Raw genomic sequence first — 17,815 nt, 5'->3', positions numbered from 1 at the left:
TCTCACAGAGAATTCCTATTGTTTTCCCAAATTTGGAACAGAAAGCCAGAATTTCAGACTCAATGAGTTGGGAGCATCAAAAAGTAAATATGAACCTCCTTTAGTTCTGAAGAATAAGTTTGAAAAGTAGCTGTGCAGTGGTTCATTATCTGCTTTAGCATTGGGGTAAATTCAATGCAGTAAATTCAGTGCAGTTTAAAAGTGCATGTACTATAAACTCTGTAAAGTACCTAAGATAGTGCTAAGATAAATTACACCTGGCAAGTTACAAATAGGATTAGGTGAAAATACAGCAACTTAAATAGAAGTTCACTAGTGTTGGATCAGAACATTAAAAGCCCTGCTGTCACCAGGCAGTATTAATAAATAAACTCTCTTTATTGGCATTTCTTAGGCAGAAGTCTGCCATAACCAGAATGAGTGTGCTGGCATTGAAGAAGAGTATGCCAGTCAAGTGTTATTGAAAAATAAGAAGTGTTATTATGAAATGCCTTTGTGTCCACATAGACTCAAAAAGTGTGTATTTTTTAATGTCATGAGCCATTTGGCCATCAGAGACTTCCTTCAGACTGAAACCTGCAGCAATAAGAGAGAACATTGCTGCAGCCACACTCAAACTCCTGCTTTTGCCAGCATGGAAGAGGCTGGAAGCAGGTTAGGGAACACAGTGTCCTCCTTCCCACAGCCCGTTAGCACTGGGGAAATGGATGGAGCAAGCAGCTTGGATAAGCACAGGCTGGCCTGTGGGTGAGGCCAGTCCTTGCTTGTTTGGGTCACAGAGGACATCAAAGAATTGTCCTTTGAATGAGCTGTGTGTCATTGCCTGCTTTTCTGACAGGAGAGTCCTAATGCCTCAAATACACCAAAGTTATCCGAGTGCCAAAGAAACCATCAGTCAGAACTGCAAGTTGCTGTCTACTGTCTAAAGCTATGAGCAAGCTAAATAAAAACATCATTAGACTTAGAGAAGTCACAGTATAATAATTTCCTGTCACTGGAGGATTTTCAAGAATTTGGCAGATTTCCTAGTTTGAATTAGCTGAATAAATTAGACAAGTAACATTTTTCAGAGGGCAGACATAAAAATGCCTTGAGTAAATCAAGCTGTTTCATACCAATAATTTGAGTCACTCTAAATTACCAAAAAAAAAAAAAAAAAAAAGGAATCACTTATCTTTTCAAGGGAAAATCGGGAAAATCTACCACAGTTTACCACAGTTTTCAAAGTGAGACATTTATTGTCAGTATAGGTCTCAGTGAGTGCATTTTTTTCTTTATAAAATAGTTTAAGAGAAAAATGTTAGTGCTGTGCAACCCACATGTTTCCTTCCCCACTCTTACCCCAAGGTAGGAAGTTTCTTAAACAGGACCCATCCTCCATCCTGAAAGAGGCAATCTTACCATTTCTTCAGAAAAAAAAGAGCACATCAGTAGCACAAAGGGGGAATGCTGTCACCACAGCTGTGCCAATCTCTGCTTTACTCAGAAAGAGCTGAGATCATCTCTCTCCTCTATATTTTACAGTTCCCCTTACTTAATTGGGAATTGGGAAGCATAGAACTGATGGTGTGAGTGAAGGACAGGTCTGGAAATTCACACTTCTCTGGGAGGATCTGTTGGTTCACATCTCTTGGCTCTCTGTTTCCAGGTGCTGCAGATTCAGACTGCCATCTGTCCTCATTAAAATCACAGGTTTATGTTCTTCTTCCCCATCTCACGAGTTAAACATGTATTTTTTCTGTAAATTAAAAGTGGGAATCTGATATAACAATATGCCAGTAAGATCTGGAGCCTTTGGCTTGCCCTTCCATTGTCTGTGCTTCAATCAGTCAGCTCACACCAAGATTATAAAAAACCTGACCCAGGAGTTTACAGTCTGAAGCCCAAATTGAACAGAGCAGTCAGCAGATTATATATTCGACCAAACAATGAGGTCTTCAGTCCCTTTTTGAACCAGTTTTCATTACAGGGGTTATGTTTGTATCATATTGCTGAGAATTACACAAAACCATTATTTTTTAAATGAGTACAGTAGACAACAATGTTGTCAATAATGCAACTTGTCAGTAAAGTGTGTATATTTATAGCAGCATGGGAAATATTTCACAGAGCTCTTAGCATGTTCAATTCCACATCCACATGCATGCAACATTTCAGAAAATGTAAAGCTTAACTTATATGCTTTCCTTTGGAAGGGAAAGCTAGAAAAGGATGTTCCCATACATTTTCTACCTATGGTATTTTACATATAGAAAGCCCCTGCTGAAAAGGTCTTTATATATGATGCCAGTAGAAAGGATGTCCAAAAAAAGAAAAAAATTACAGTGTTGGCATTTCTAACAAATAAACTATCTTCCCTTCCTAGTTTATCCCATTCTAAACAGTAACTGTGGAACTTTCTTCCTAATAAAGCTTTAGAGCTACTACCATGACTTCTCACCCATGCTGCAGAAATACTATCCCGATGACCAAAGATTTTGTAATGCAGCAAGCTGCAACAAATATCCAGCTGAAACAGCAATTTAGTGGACTCGGAGCAAAACCTATTTTTATGGCATATAAAATTATGAGGAGCCTTTCCCAATATATACAGTGACTAATGATCATCAGCCTGTACAGCAGTGACACTTTAGCCTCTCCCTCTGTGGTCACCTTTCATTTGCAATCATCAAGTCTGCTAAAAACAAGAGGAGAAATTGCAGTTTAAAAGTGAGATTTTATCAGCTTTCCCAGACAGAACTTGATTGGGAAAGAAGAGAAAAAGAAAACTTCCTCTCATAGTTGAGGGAGTAAATGAGTAACTAATAAACATTCTAATTTAGTAAGTGCACATATCCTGCTAACAAATTTTCTTTTGAATAACAGAACTGAAAGGTTGATATGGTGTTTTGATTTTGGTTTGATTTTTTCAAAAGTAATTCCAATTGAATTATAGCAATAATGAAAAAAAATGAGCAATGTGCACATAAAGTTTAAGCTGGCAAATCACAAGGCAAATATTCATTTTCCAGTTTGGAAATAAAATTCTAACCTGCTATTTTATGTTCCCTCCACACCATTTTTCACTCAGTGACAACAGCACTGGTCTGCATTGACAATTCTCTTGAAAAGCCCATGAACCTTGAGCAGCGTTGCAGAAATCCTGCATTTCTGCCATAACAAGCCTGGCAGCCTGGAGAGAGCTGATGTGACTGGCTCCAACATGTATTCTCCACATCCACAGAGCTTTGCTTTGCTGTACTGCCATGGTGGATGCTGACATGAGCACCCACGAGGGCACAGCTTGCCCTGCATGTCTTCATTGACCCAATCCAGCAACTTTTGTGACTGAAGGTGAGACTTCTTCATCCAAACTCCTCTGCAGATAAGCTCATAGTGCACGTTCTGTGGCACCAGGTCATGGCCTCTTTCCTTCTGTGCCTCTGCCCTCCTGCACCATCATCCATGGACAGCTACCTCTGGACTATAGGGTCTTGGAGGGAAAGCCAGGGTGTCATCTAACTCCATGCCATTCCACTGGGTAGCTCATGCATTTTCAGCCTCTAATTTGCCACAGGATCACGACCCATCAGTTTTCCACCATCCACAGCACTGCCACTCCAGCCTGTCACTGTCACATAATCCCCACTAGGTGACATTTCCTCCTAGGTGTAAGAGGTTTTCTACTAGAAAAGGTCCTGAGAGACTGAAATGACAAAAACTAACCAGCCCTGAGGAGGTCTGGGAGAGCAGCACAGTGCTGATCAGGACATATAACACTGTTGAGTCTTCTGGGAAAACTTCATCAGAATGGGAATCTTAATGTAAACAAATGACTACTTCTGGATTCTTCCAGCCCAGCAGGCCAGAACAGGTAAATATCTACTATCTCAGCATTCCAGCAACTATTAGAAATACACAGATAGGTTTCAATCATGCTTAATAATTAACAGTAGGGAAGGGAGTTTCAGGTATTGTGTTAATCAACAGGTGCTAAAGGAATATGACCTTTTTGGAGGCAAAGTTTGGCATGACAGTCAGTTTTTTCCATGACACATATTAGAAAGCACAGAAACACAATCAGCAAGACCCTTTCTCACTTCAAGTCTCAATGTTTGAACAAATGAGTCACTGATACATGCTTCAGATATTCCTACACTAAAACTAGATTATAAGTCATATGTATGAAATCCACTCCTGCGCTGTAAGTTGTCTGTGACAGCTTTTACCAAATACTGACCTAGAGAATGTCTGGTATGTTCAGACTGATCTAAGAAGTCTGGATTTTATATTCATGGTCCCAATTTATAAGCACATGTCACACAAATGGACTTGTCTCAGCGCTGATTTCAAGAACTAAGGAAAATGCAGCAACAGAAAAAGCTTTGCTGGTCCACTGGCTGAAGAAGGAAAATATCATTAGATGTATATGTTTCCATTGCCTTAGTAGAGGAAAAACATGGATTTTTCTGGCAGCATCTGAGTACAAAATAAAGAGTTAATGACTGAAACTGTTAAATATGCACTATTCATTAGTACATGCAGGGAGAAGTGCAGAAAAGAGCTGTTATAGGTGTTCTAATGACTGAGATAAGGGTCTAAGATTCAGGAACGTTGGATATAATTGCAGGCTCTGACACAGACTTTCTTTATGACCTTGGGCTACTCACCAGATACTGCAAACCCCAAGTTATCCAGCTATACAATGAAGATATGTTTAATTAAAGCCCCCCACTCTGTTTTGGTTGGTTGGTTCTCCTATATTGTTACATGAGACATGGACCAAGAGGGAGATTTCTTTGACCATGAAGGAAGGGAGGGATGAGATGTAAGAATCCTCTCAGAGATGAATGTGATTTGATCCAAGAAACAAGCAAATCACAGCTCTGGCAAGCCTGAGGGCTGAAGGAGAGGCTCATCCATGCAGGTGGCAATGGAGCTGGAGCAGGGGGACAGGAATTGCTCTTGGGGGCATTAGCACTGTAGGCATGACAGACCCACCTGGGAGGAGGGTGTAGGTTTTACTATCAAAGCCAAACTCATCTCATTTGACTTAAATCAGTGCTACAATGATTTGCACCAGAAAAACAGCTGGTTCTGAAACCAAAATAGCTCCTTAGTCAAGGGCATATTCCAGGGCTTGAATCATCTTTAGCAAAGGAGAAGGACACAATGTCAGAGAGTTTGAGAGGGAACATGGGAAAAGCTAACTGACCTTTATGGAGAATGTCAGCACAGGGAACCAAGGCTTAATCCTCAGAAAGCCCTGAGGTATCACTCTCATTGGTGCCAGGAAATTTTTGCCCCTCTAAACAGGCATGCACACTTACCACGGAGCATACATGTCCAGATGCTGTGTGTGCCTTGATTATTGCATAGTATTATCAAATAGGATTTTTTTAAACCTTTAAAATGCCCTGCTCAAACAAATCCCGCTTCATTTCACAGAGGTCAGTAAAAGGACCAGCTCATTTCTTTGATGTAAATATTAACTGAGTCTGTTGAATCCCCTCTCTCACAGAATCACCTCTTTCCTGAAGAGAGTAAAATGATATGTTGTTGGACACAAAGAATTTCCCTTTTGCCAATCTGGAATACCATCACTGAGTGAATTGATCTGGGATAGCTCAGGAACTACCTTTAAAAAGTGCAGTATCAACCGCTTTGCCTTGTAAGGATGAGGAACCTTTGACATACATAGATCTCCAAATTTCCTATAAACTGACTTGATTCCTTGTAAAACATTTTAATTCTCTTGGCAAAACCACTAAGCCTTTATGGGGATGCCTTTGTGACTTGCCTTTTTGAGCTCCATCTCCTTCCTTCTGTTTGTTTTCCAGGTAAGAGCAAGCCAAGAATTACAGAGTTCCCTGGTTCACTGCTGTTGTCCCTGGACACTTTGGCACTGACAGGGACCACCAGCTCCTGCATTTTGCTCACCACTACAAGTGGCATTGCATTGAGAATTATTGACATTGCCACCGAGGGGGCTATAGCTGTGTGAGTATAAATAAACACAGTGCTAGGAAAAGACACTCAAGGATAAATAGCAAAGGTAATGCATTGTGTGAGACCAAAATAACTCCATGCTGTTCACTGACAGTACCTTCCACTGGCTGTCATGTAGTGGCTATTTCCAGCCAGGGCCCTTGTCTTCTCTTTAAAGGCAAAAAGCTTGTGTGGCTTCAGAAGCCATGGGGCTCCTCTCTGTTCCTCCAAGATAGTAACACTTATATACACAGTGCAAGTAGCAGTGCTCAATATCCAACATCTGCCAACATTCTCAGAGCTGTTAAGATCCCAGGTAAAATTGCCAGCACCTGTATGGACTCTTCTCTCTCTCCCTCCCTCGCAGTCACAAGGTGTCTTCAGCAGCCCACTCTGGCAGGGCCCACTTTGGGGGTTTCACCCATGCTCTGTACCCCTAGAGGAGACCTATGGCTGGCACAAGGGAACTAAAACATACAGATGATCTCACTGAGAGCATGACAGAAAGATTTGGGCTAAGTCAATGTATCTCACCAATTTGGTCCATAATGTCCATGTTTTGATGCAGTGGGAGGCCTTGAGTGAGAGCCAGGGGTGTGTTCTGCAAACTGGACCAATTAAATACCAATTTGATCCCACACCAATGGGTGTTGAAAGAGCCACACTCCTAGCATGTGACTCCCTTGATATTAGCTCATCAAGGATGAGCTTGGCTTGGATGATACCTCAGATGAGAGCCACAGAGAAGTGTTTTGTCAAAATACAATACATGGACAAGTTCCTGATCTTCAATGGAACTGAAAAGATTCACATTTAGAACTAACTGGAAAGCTACAACAATGTTTTGGCATTTATAATGGTGTTTGTAAATGTCTTCTTAGCACTTGATTTATGTTATTTTACTCTACAAAGTTACTATTCCACTGATTCATTTTTTCTCTGTTTGTTCTATTTTAAAGTAGAACATTCAAGAAATCCAAAACTCTAAGCCAGTTCATCTGTTTTGCTCACCCTGGTACAGTGACGTTTATTTTGAAAGGAATCTTTTAATGATCTTTTCCAATTACAAAATAATGAAAGAAAGACAATTCTCATCCTGCATTAGTTATTGTATTACATGTAAGCCCTTTTAAGCAGTAAATTCCTCATGATATTAAAGCTAGATTCCTGGATTTTTACCCAAATTCTCTGCAACTTCTTCTTTGCAACTAACCTTCTGCTCAGTGTAGTACATCAGTTTTCCCTTTGAAGAGAATGTCCCCTCTTGAGTGGTATTCTAATCATAACAGTCAGGTATTTCAGACTGTGAAGGGAAGGTCAAAAATTTAGAAATAATATAGTTCTGCTCATGCCAAGGGGATAGTAACACAGTGATCAATCCCTATTTGGAAACTAAATTAAGAATAGCACAGAAAGCAATTATTTTAATGCAAATATGCTCTCAGCTAGGTTTCTCATCTTTCTATAGTCACACAACTTCTACTGAAAAATTATACCTGGGACATTTGGACATCAACCAATAGTTGATGACCCAACATTAAGAAGTACTACTCTTCAAAGAGATTATTTAAATTGTCTATTTCATTTCTTATAGGCACATGCAACTTTGTCCTGCTTAAAGTTACATCCTCACTACAACATTAAGCTCAGTTCTTATTGGGTTTTGCTCCACCAGATTTCATCATCCACAGGATGGTTCAGAAATACTGTGAGTTTTGCTCCAGGACATTCATGGTTCCATGTACTCAGCAGGGGATGTAGTGTCTTGCTTGTCCAGATACACATCTGCTGCTTCAGGCCTGGAAAATCTGTTTGTGCTTCCAGCCAGAAGTCTCCAGAGGATTAAGTAGCCTCCAGCAAAACTCTTCTGCAATAGTGTTGAAATAAAAAATGTTAACATGTCCAAAACACTGATTAAACCCAAATTAATCCTGAAGCAGTTATGGCAGCCCTTCTGTGTGTATGAACCTGCTGAACCAGCAACAGTGCAACATCTGAAGCAGCAGCCATTCAGGGAGAAATAAAAGCAAAACAAGAAATCCAAAGTCTGCTTGGGGTGTGTTTCAGAGAGCTTGTCTGCTGCAAACTCCTAAGTGGCAAATCCTTCACTTCCTCTGCTGCCACAGTAACCTCTGTGAGACAAGAACAGATCCACTATCAGCTGCCACAGTTGGTCATGTTGATGTAGATTCAGTTTCAGAGATGTCTCAGCTCACCCAGGACTCTTATTAGATCTGTTAGGGACTCATGAAGTCCTTCAGCCACACCTTGAGTGAGCACTGGGAGGTTCAGGACAGGAGGAACTGCAGTACCTACAGCACACCTGAAGGGTGGCAGATGAGAGTGGAGCAGCAGAGTGCTGCTTAAACCCTGTAATCCTCACAACCACAGGTTAGAGACCTCCCTGGCAGCTCTGGTTCCTGGACCACTACTACTACCTACCACCCTCTCATTTAGACTCCCTTGTCACATGGGTGATTTGGGGGTTCTGTGGCATTTAGGACATGCTACATTCAATGTCGCACAACTTAAGGCACTTTTCTGGGGAATTCAGCAGAGGAATTTTCTTGGCCTTCCTTTCACTACTAATGTACCTGTAGAAGCCCTTCCTGTTGCTCTCCCCATCATCACCAGCTATCAGGTCAAGCCCAGTTTTGGCTTTCTTAATCCCATCCTGTGCAGTTCTGCACTGCTCCTTGATTGCCTGTCCCTGCTTCTTCCCATTATGTGTTTCCTTTTTATGTGTTAGTCAGTAGCTCTCTGTACACCCTGGCCTCATGCACTGCCTTCTTACCCTCCTGAATGACAGTGGGGATCATGCCTGGGCTTTGAGGAGATGGCCCTTGAAGATCATCCACCCTAAACATCCCTGTACACTTCACAGCAATATCCCATGACAAACTGCTTGCTGGTTTCCTGAGCAAGCCAAAGCCTGGTGTTCCAGAGCCCAGGGTCATTTTTCTGCTGCTCACCTACCTCTGCATTCTCATGATCTTACATTCTACCACTGCTTGGCTTCTCCAAGGCTGAGATTGACCATCACAATCCCAGATATTTCTTCCTTGTTTGTGAGTAGCAAATCAGCCACAGCATCCCCCTACTCAGCATGGCTGTGTCAAGAAATCATCCCTTATCCTCTCCAGAAATCTGGATTTCTTGCCCAACTGTGTTTCCTGCTCAGCAGATTTTAGATGAGGCAATAAATCTTACAAAAGCTATAGCTTGATACAATGAGTCTTCCATTAGTGAGAGAAGGCTTCATCTGTTTTGTCTTCTTGGCCAGGTGATCTGTAGCAAGTAGTTACCATGGTGTTCTGTGTTGGCCTTCCCTCTGCTCCTGGCCATCGCACAGTCCATAGCAGAATTCCATGCTGGGCTGCTCCTCTCTGTGCAGAGCATAACTGTCTTTCACATCTTACCCTCCCCCTTCTAAAATGCACATATCCAGCCATCACAGCACTTCAGCTGTTAGAGTTCTTACAGTGCCTAAGCACAAAGCAGCGATGGGTGGGTCAGTACCCTGCCTACCCAGGTCTGCAGTACTGTTGTGTCTCCCAATCCAATCAGTATGGAGATCCAGGCACTGTCTAGATGACTTGCTGAAACTCCTAAATTAGATGGTGCACCTTCATCTCTTGGTTATTACTCTGAAAAATGATAATAATAGCCTTGGGGCAAGGCTTTAATCCACAATCCCCACACATCCCATTATAGTTACAAACACGTCTTGCGTATGCTGTCGGCTTCAGTAGAAGGAATAACTATTCTTTTCCAGTGCAGTAAAGACAGATGAACAATGGAAGCCCTCTCAAAGGTCCAGTTCCCATTTCCTTCACAAAGTCAAGGACTTCCTTGCTTGCCCAGATACAGTCACGGTTGATGTGCTTTTCTTGGCTTCAGATAGGAGAGAAAAAAGGAAGGAGCCACACAGAAGGAAACCAGTCTGAGGTCAGACTTCATCAGGACCAGCAGACTTGGGAATTTGTGTCCAGAAGTGACTTGTTTGTGTTTGTTTCTGCTGTATTCAAGGAAAGGGGAAAAGACTGTTTATTCTTCTGTAAATGATAAGATCACAGGAAGAAATACACTAGATTTATACAAGTATTGTCTCTTCCAAATAGAAAGGCTGTGACAGGTGACAGCATACTTACAGCCTGTTCCTTGAGCCTTAGTATGATCTCTTTCACATGGAAGAAGAATTAGGGTAAGAACATCTTGAAATTCTTCAACTTGCAGTTAGTTTATTTCCTTCAAGCTGTAAAAATCTCTCTGCAGATATTTACAATTCAGTTTGAGCCACAGGAGCTGTAACTAATTTGTGGTCCTTCCAGTGCAGTTTCTTTAAAGGATGAAGATCTTAGTCCCAGCCAGCACAGGAGCACATATCACCAACATTTGGAAGCAGGTAAATCCAGAAAGGAAATCCAGATTTTAAGGAAATCCAGACTGACAACCTCTCTTCCTGCAGCAAATCACTGCCTGATCCAGTTTCCAGTTTGACTGCTGCTCTTTCCTGCAGTACACCTGCAGGTAAAAAAGCAATACAAGCAACACACCCATTCCCAGGTGAGGAGCAAGTGAGGTGATGGTGCAGCTGTGTTTGTACAAAGGAGCAGCTAATGGTCCTCCTTGAGTGGAGGATGGTTTGTTGGTTGGCTGGTTGGTTGGTGCAGTTTTGGCTTTGAGAGGGTAAGGGAGACAAACCACAGAATAAACAGGAGCAATAAGAAGCATCTTTAGAGTTCTGTCAGAGTGCTTTGTCTATCATGAGGGGGGCTAAATGGACAAGCTAAAAAATAATCTTCCCCCAGGCAGAGAGGAAATACTGGTGGGATCAGGAAACATGATGGCATCTTTAACTGCTGCAGCACCCATTCTTAGGGACAAAAATGAATCCCCATTTTTGGGGACAAACAGCCACGTTCCTTAACACATACAGAATTGTTAGTTCACTGGTCTCACTAGAGCTTAGCACTATGATTGTCTCCACGATTCCAAGCAAAAATGGACAAATACTGTTACTTTGCTGATGAAATGCTGGTTTTGGCCTGCACAGAAAAATGCCCTGTTCAGACTGCCTTGGTATTCCATGTACATCGGGGTACTGGCCCCTAACAGGACAAGAAGAACAGTCTGAACCAGACAGACTGGAGACAGGGAGCCTGCAGGACCTCCAGCTCCTGCCATGCTGTCTCACAGAGAACCTGCTGAGCACAATGGGTGCTGCCTTCATAGGCTGCTGCTCCAAACCCCCAGCAATACAAGTAAAATGGATTTGAGCTCACTTCACTTTTTTCCATATCTCCAGAGACCCAATTACATGATGGTCACCCCAAATCCAGCTGCCTTCCCTTGCTACACTGCCCCCTTTCTCACAGCTGCAAAGTCTGAAACTCTCAAGGACAGAATTTCCTTAATTAATCATCAGGCAGACTATTTTTTTTTTCTTTTCTTCTGTCTCTTTTTCCATTTCTGAGTTGCAACTTTTCTTGCCAATGTTCTGCTTGGAATGAATTTCTACAACAGAGCCATACAACTTCTGAAAATAGATACTTAGACTGGAAAGCCTGACACACCCTATATGGAGCCTGTGAGTGGCAGAACCATAATCAAAAGAGAGTCAAGACACTAGGCCGTGCTAGCAGCATTCAATTAAGCTCTGAGCAAAGCAGCCCTAAGAGAAGAAAGTAAATGGGAGCTCTGTAAACGCCCCCAGGCTCTTCTCATCACTCAGAGGCATTTCAGTTTGTTCTCTTTAGGGTGACCCTAGCTCAGGCAAGTTGTTCCAATACAGCTGATACATTCAGAACTCCTTGAAAAATAAAAATTCTTGCAAATAGCCAACTGTCACGATTTCCTGATATGAAACTGCATGTAAAACCTATGGGGGGGAAAAAAGCCAGTAGTCATATGATATGTCTGAGCTCTGCCTATCATTAGCAAGGGTGGGTTTTTCAGGATAAAATTCTCCTGGGCCAAATAACAGGAGAGTGATAAATAAAGCTTGTCAACTGCCCTTTCTGACTCACTCTCTCCTGCTCAAGGGTGACTCACTGTCATGTGTGAAAGGCTGCCAGGTCTTGCTGACATGCTGAAACAAGCATGGGTTCTCTGTGTTAGACACACATAACCTCAGAAAAAGCAGACTCTTGCTGCTGAGAACGCAGCCCTGGAAAGGACTCAGCTGACTAAAGGACCTGAACTTCAAGGTATTTCTCAACCCTTTCTGAAAAGTTCAAGGTTGTTGTTAGATTACCACAGAAAACTTAGATGCAAAGCCATGGCTGAGGACTTGGCTGGTGAGTGCAGTGTTTTAAACCACAGCTTACCAGCACCATGAGGGTTTACCCAGGTAACTCCTGGAGTGAGCCAGCCTGCACGTTCTAGGTGCAGACAGAAGTAACCAAGACCCTGCCTGGTCCAGAGCTGCTTTTTCCCCAAGGAAAATGGTATTAAAAAGCAGACCCTTGTTGCTCACTATTTCATGGGGCTGCTCCTTCAAAGAGCTTTTGAGGAACCTGCCTTGAATCCATAGAGGGGCAAACCAAGCAGGTTGAACATCACCTCTGAGTGCGAGTAGCTCATTGACTGTTCCTGAGCAGCACCAGCAGCTGCTCAGCACTCCCTCCTCTCTGCACTGCCAAGGACCTTGCAAGGTGAGTGGCCATGCACAAAAAGCTTGTTTGCACCCAGGAGCTTTGCTGCCTACGTGAGTATGTGCTCCACCCTTTGGTCTTCTCCTGTCATCCCGGGCCCACCACTGGCCAAGTGCGCAACTCTGTGAAATCTCTGCCCCGGGCACTAATAACAAATCCCAGTTATTAGCACATACCACAGTCTGCATTGCCCTGCAGACAGGCAGTAAAGGACACCTTGCCCTTGCAGTCCTTCGAAGGCTCCATGCACTGTCTGTTGCCGTGACAAAGCAAAGTGCTTTCACAAGGACAGGCGTGCTGGGATGTCAGCGCACAGGTGCCAGAGGGTGCAGCTGTGCTGCAGCTCAAGGGACACAGCTGCACTGTCCTTTAGCACACAAGGACTCCTAATGCAGGAACTGACAGCTTTCTCCCAGACTAAGAGGGGAAGATGTTCCATACCCTTCTTCAGCTCCAGGTATTGGCCAACATCTTGCTGCATCATGTAGGGAAACCAGGGCAGTGATAGCACAGCTGCCTCCTGCGTGTTCTGCCAGGTGTGCACGCTCCAGGAGTCTCCCATGCAGCTGGGAAAGCCACTCACACGTGCTTTGACCCAGAAAATCTGCAGCTAAAGCCCTATCTTAAGGTCTCACCACCATTTTTCAGATCATATGATCGATAACCTGTCTGCCCAAAATGAAGGTATAACCTAGAAATGTTAATTTTGAATAGAATCATAGAATGGTTTGGGTTGGAAGGGACCTTAAAGATCATCTGGTTACAGCTTCCCTGACAAAGGCAAGGACATCTTGCACTAGACAAGGTTGCTAAGAGAATAAAGAGTGTGCTACCATTTATATGAGGAAAATACAGAAGCCACACACAGTTCTAAATATATATTTTATATTTATTCTTCTCTGAGAGAAGGTTTCCATCCCCTAAAATTTCCAAGAGGTTATATTAAAATATTTTTGCTGTGTACCAGAACGGATGTCTAATGAAAAGCTTAAGGAGAAGCTGCAGGCCACAATAGCCTCATCCAATGGTAAAAGGACTCACCTGACACATGGAAAACAAGCCTAGGCCACAATGCTACTTAAACATTTAATATCACATGTGCTGGTCTAAGTGAGAACACTAAGTATTAGCTGTGAACCTGCACTCCAAGTGTCCGTCTCAATAAGGCAGTGCAGGGCCATCCCACAGAAGTGATCCAGTCCCTGGACTATTGGTTACTCCAGAAGAAATACATTTCTCATCATAATTGAGCTGCAAATTTTTATCCTCTTAAAAACTGAACCATATATTGCAAGGGTAATATAATTGTACTCTTCTTATCCGGCATTCATATGTTTTACTGAAAAACTTCCAAACTGGCAGTAATATGTCAAATTTTTCTTCTTAGCAATGATGAAATATTACACCTGTGGTTTTCTTCCACTGTGTAATCATCCATTATCTTTCCACTGATTTTTATCAGCTATGACCAAGTCAGGATTTCATCCTAAATTTTCCTTGCTAAAATTTCCATGCTAACATTTTAATATCTGGCAGGTACAGGTAGTTTTATAGGTAAAATAGTCATAATTAAGGTTAATTCTATCCAAGAAAAAAAATAAGAGAAAGGAAAGGAAATTAAAAAATAAAAAAAAAGTAAACACAATATATTAGAGAGTCTGGAATAGCTTCCTTCAGAAGCAATATTTCACCAATTTTTTGGTTCTACTAAGTCATGTCTCCTGGTTGTTTTGCTAAATCTCTAGAAAAACAAGGTTGACATTGAACTCAATAATCATATTCATCTGCAGATGTCAAAGCAGTTATCCAAATCAGCCAGGAAAATAATCTTCTCAGAAATGACCCAACACAGACATTAAGATGAAGGACCAGGAATTACAGCCTAGATCTCCAGTCACCCAGCCCAGTCTCTCGTGTGTCAAACTGCCCCAGCTCTGACAAATGAGTTGGGCATCTTAAGCTGCAATTTCAAAGTGATTTACAGGGCAGAGTGAAACCATGCTGTCCCACAGACACCACTGCTGTGAGCTGCTCTGACTGCAGCCACCTTCTGCCACTGCTCTGTGGAGCACAGTGCTCAGCCTTCCTCTGGGGGCTTCTCAGGGTGCCAGACTGAAGTCATCTGTCAGGATAAAGGAACCACTCATTTTTGTTCTTCCTCTTCTCCTCCATTGTCCCACGGGGTGTGCTCATCCAGGATTTAAACTCACTACAATGAGCTCCAGTGATGCCCGCCCTGTTGGAAAAGATCATGTTAATCTGCTTGACACAATGAAGAAAAGAGGAACAAGAGAGAGGGGTACAGGTTTGTAATGTTTCCTAGGCAAACCTTGCCTCCTTCAGCAGAGAATCCCTGCACAAAAACCATGTTTACACCCTCAGCACCCTGAAAACCCATTGTGTTCAAGTCTGGAGTGAGCATGCACACAGCATGGACTGCAGACATCCCAGTGAGGCTCCCTGAGAGTTTGGCTCCTTTGCATAACAATTACAGGACTCTGTGCATAATGTATAAAGCCAAGATGCTCAGGATGCACCCGATGATCCCAGAGCATCCCAGAACAATTACAGGAGCGTTTGCAGCAAATTTCACACTCAAGAAATACCAGACTCACTGGTCATGTGCTGGAGACATCCAAAGATTTTGCATGTGCAGTGCTGTAGCATTCATGAACACAATTCTTTATTTCTCATTTCCAGGCGAAAGAAAACTCAAGTCTTAAAGGGAGCTTTCAATACTTCAACAGAGCAAAACTGATTTACTGATAACTCAGTAGTCCTCAGCTACTGCATTTAAAAGTACTGCAGTGAAACTGCTGTTAACTACAGCTGGATGGGAAATAGAATTCCTCTCCTATGGCATATCCGGGCTTGAAAGATTTTGTGTTTATCATGAATCAGGAGAAAAGGTTCTATTTCTATTACCATCAAAATTGCATGTTTAAAGTACAAAATTACTTTTTTGGATTAAAGTATATCAGTAATTTCTGATCAGAACATTTTTAAAAACTAAAGGTCAAGAAGACTGAAGAAATTGGAATGAATCATGAGCAAGGAAACAAACCCCATTTTGATTGACAGAATCAAGCTCAAGCTTATGTTAGGGCATATTTCCTTTCCACAGAAAATTTAAGATTTTTAAACAAGCACTCTGATTGGTGGCAGGTGCTTTGCCATGAGTTAAACAAGTGAAATATCTCTGCAAGCTTCAGGCTCTCTCAGGCCTCTCAGAACCTACACTCCTGTTCCTCCTGTGCAGACCAAATCCTCAGTCCAGTGGCTTCTCTCCCAGTGAGAAAGATTTAGGTTTTATCCTTCCTCATAGCACTACCAAATCCATGCATGGACCAGTGAAGATTTGAAAGCATTGGTTTTTTTAAGGCGTGCAGACAGATGAAGCTAGAAACAGAATGAGCTCAGATGGATTCCATCTTGCTCAACTCTGACCAGTTTGGTGTAGTCCTGGCTAGTCTGACCTGAGATCACCACCCAGTTTCCCTCAATAATCAATGGAAAGAGACTGATGGGATGAGTCACTCCGTGGGGGTTTCTATCACACACATCTATCTCAAGAGGCAACAATTCTCTGGCTGAGCTTCTTTATTCCACAGTGGCTGTTGAGGCAGCTGAAGGCATGGTCTGACTGGACAGAGGGTGTTTAGGCAGCTGCAGGTAGACAAGATAATCCCCACCCTGAATGACAGCATTATTATCACAGAAAATATCACCACCAAATACCAGCTCATCACATCTCACCTCCAAGTGTCTGCTTGCCGATTAAGAAAACAAAATCTGGCTTTTCACTTCTATGCAGCATTTGTCAACCCTGGCATTAACTGAATCAGCTCCCTATAAATCTGATCTCTACCAAGTCTGTTCTTGAAAAGATGGCATAAGTGGGACTGCTGGGTATTCTTAGGACTGAATCCATAGCTCTGCTCTGTCAAGGAAAAGCTTCCCAGTTTATGAAGTACAAAGAGCATTTGGGCCCAGATATTCTGTATTGATTCTGCTGAAGCCCTGCTGCATGGCAAGTGTCACAAATGGCTGGTGGAGATGTACGTGGCAGGCCAGAGGAGCTTACTGGCATCTAGAAATGTCACCAAGGGCAATGGAAATGAAAGACTGTACAATTTCTTACCTACAGAGACAAAACAATGAGGCCAATGATGAGAGGAAATCTGTAGAGCAGACTTCCCAGAGGGACTCAGGCTGTGGTGGGAACTGTCTGGAGTCCAAGAGCCACCAAGGGACTGAAACTCCCCAGCTTAGGGCTCCAAGGGGACAAGGTTTGGGCTGAAGGGCAAAGAGATGGTATTTTACAGGAACACCTAGGTCCTGGAGGTAAAATTTTATTCTCTGCACTCTACCCTACAAATAAGCTACTGAGGGAGCCAAAAACTGAAAGGAGCATTTGGGTGTATGTGCATTGGAGGGACATGCTCTGGGACACTCAGTCACACTCTCTGTTTATCTTTGTGACTTTTTTACCTCAAAGCAGCTCTGATCTTTGTGCAATGATGTTTTTCTCCCAAGGCAGCAAACAAGAGCACAAAATTAATAGCAGCAGTTGTCCTTTCAGTCCTCTGAACAGAGCACTGAATATGACTCATGGGGCTATGCCAAGCTGGCATTCCACCAGGGCAGTGAAGTTGTTGCTGGTAAATCCTCATTAACAGCACGCAGACACCCACTGTCCAAGAGAAAGAAGGGACTTCTGCATTGCCTCAGAAGCAGAAAATGCAAAATATTGTATGGCTGAGTTAATGGAATCCTACAGAGAACAAAGCTGGCTGTGATGAGCAGGCGAGGCTCCCCTGCTATGCTATCTAGACTGAGCTCTCTGCACAGGCCCCTCAAAAGTGGTCAGCACTGATCTAACCCAGTTCCCACTGAAGTCAATAAAAAACTCTTCCTGACATCACTGGAAGAGCAACAAGCAGAGTTATGGGGGGGCAAAAAGCCAGGACAATGCTGAGACAATAAACTTGAAAAGCAGGAAGGAGGTGCCTGATGTATCTCCAAGAAGAAATGTAGAACATGCCCAAGAACAACAAAGGGCCTTTGTTAAAGAAGCAGCAATTTGCCCAGTGGAAGCCAAAGGGATGCTGTCGCCACCCACTTGAGCCCAAGATGGTCACACAAAGCCAAATGACTGTCCTTTGTGGAAGTGGCCACCAAGCAGAGTGATG

At 42.8% G+C, this 17,815-nt stretch overlaps 1 long non-coding RNA gene across 1 annotated transcript; it reads left to right on the top strand.

The window, feature by feature from the left end:
- Positions 1 to 482: 482 nt before the first annotated feature.
- Positions 483 to 5,872, top strand: LOC116997251. Its single transcript, XR_004418141.1, has 4 exons — positions 483 to 516; positions 1,649 to 1,692; positions 3,071 to 3,333; positions 5,820 to 5,872. It is a non-coding gene; the product is annotated as an uncharacterized LOC116997251 (long non-coding RNA).
- Positions 5,873 to 17,815: the final 11,943 nt, after the last annotated feature.

The sequence above is a fragment of the Catharus ustulatus genome, chromosome 6 (genome assembly GCF_009819885.2).
Source record: "Catharus ustulatus isolate bCatUst1 chromosome 6, bCatUst1.pri.v2, whole genome shotgun sequence".
NCBI lineage: Eukaryota > Metazoa > Chordata > Aves > Passeriformes > Turdidae > Catharus > Catharus ustulatus.
The sequence above is the reverse complement of the archived record's forward strand: the minus strand, read 5'-3'. Positions and strand labels throughout refer to the sequence as shown.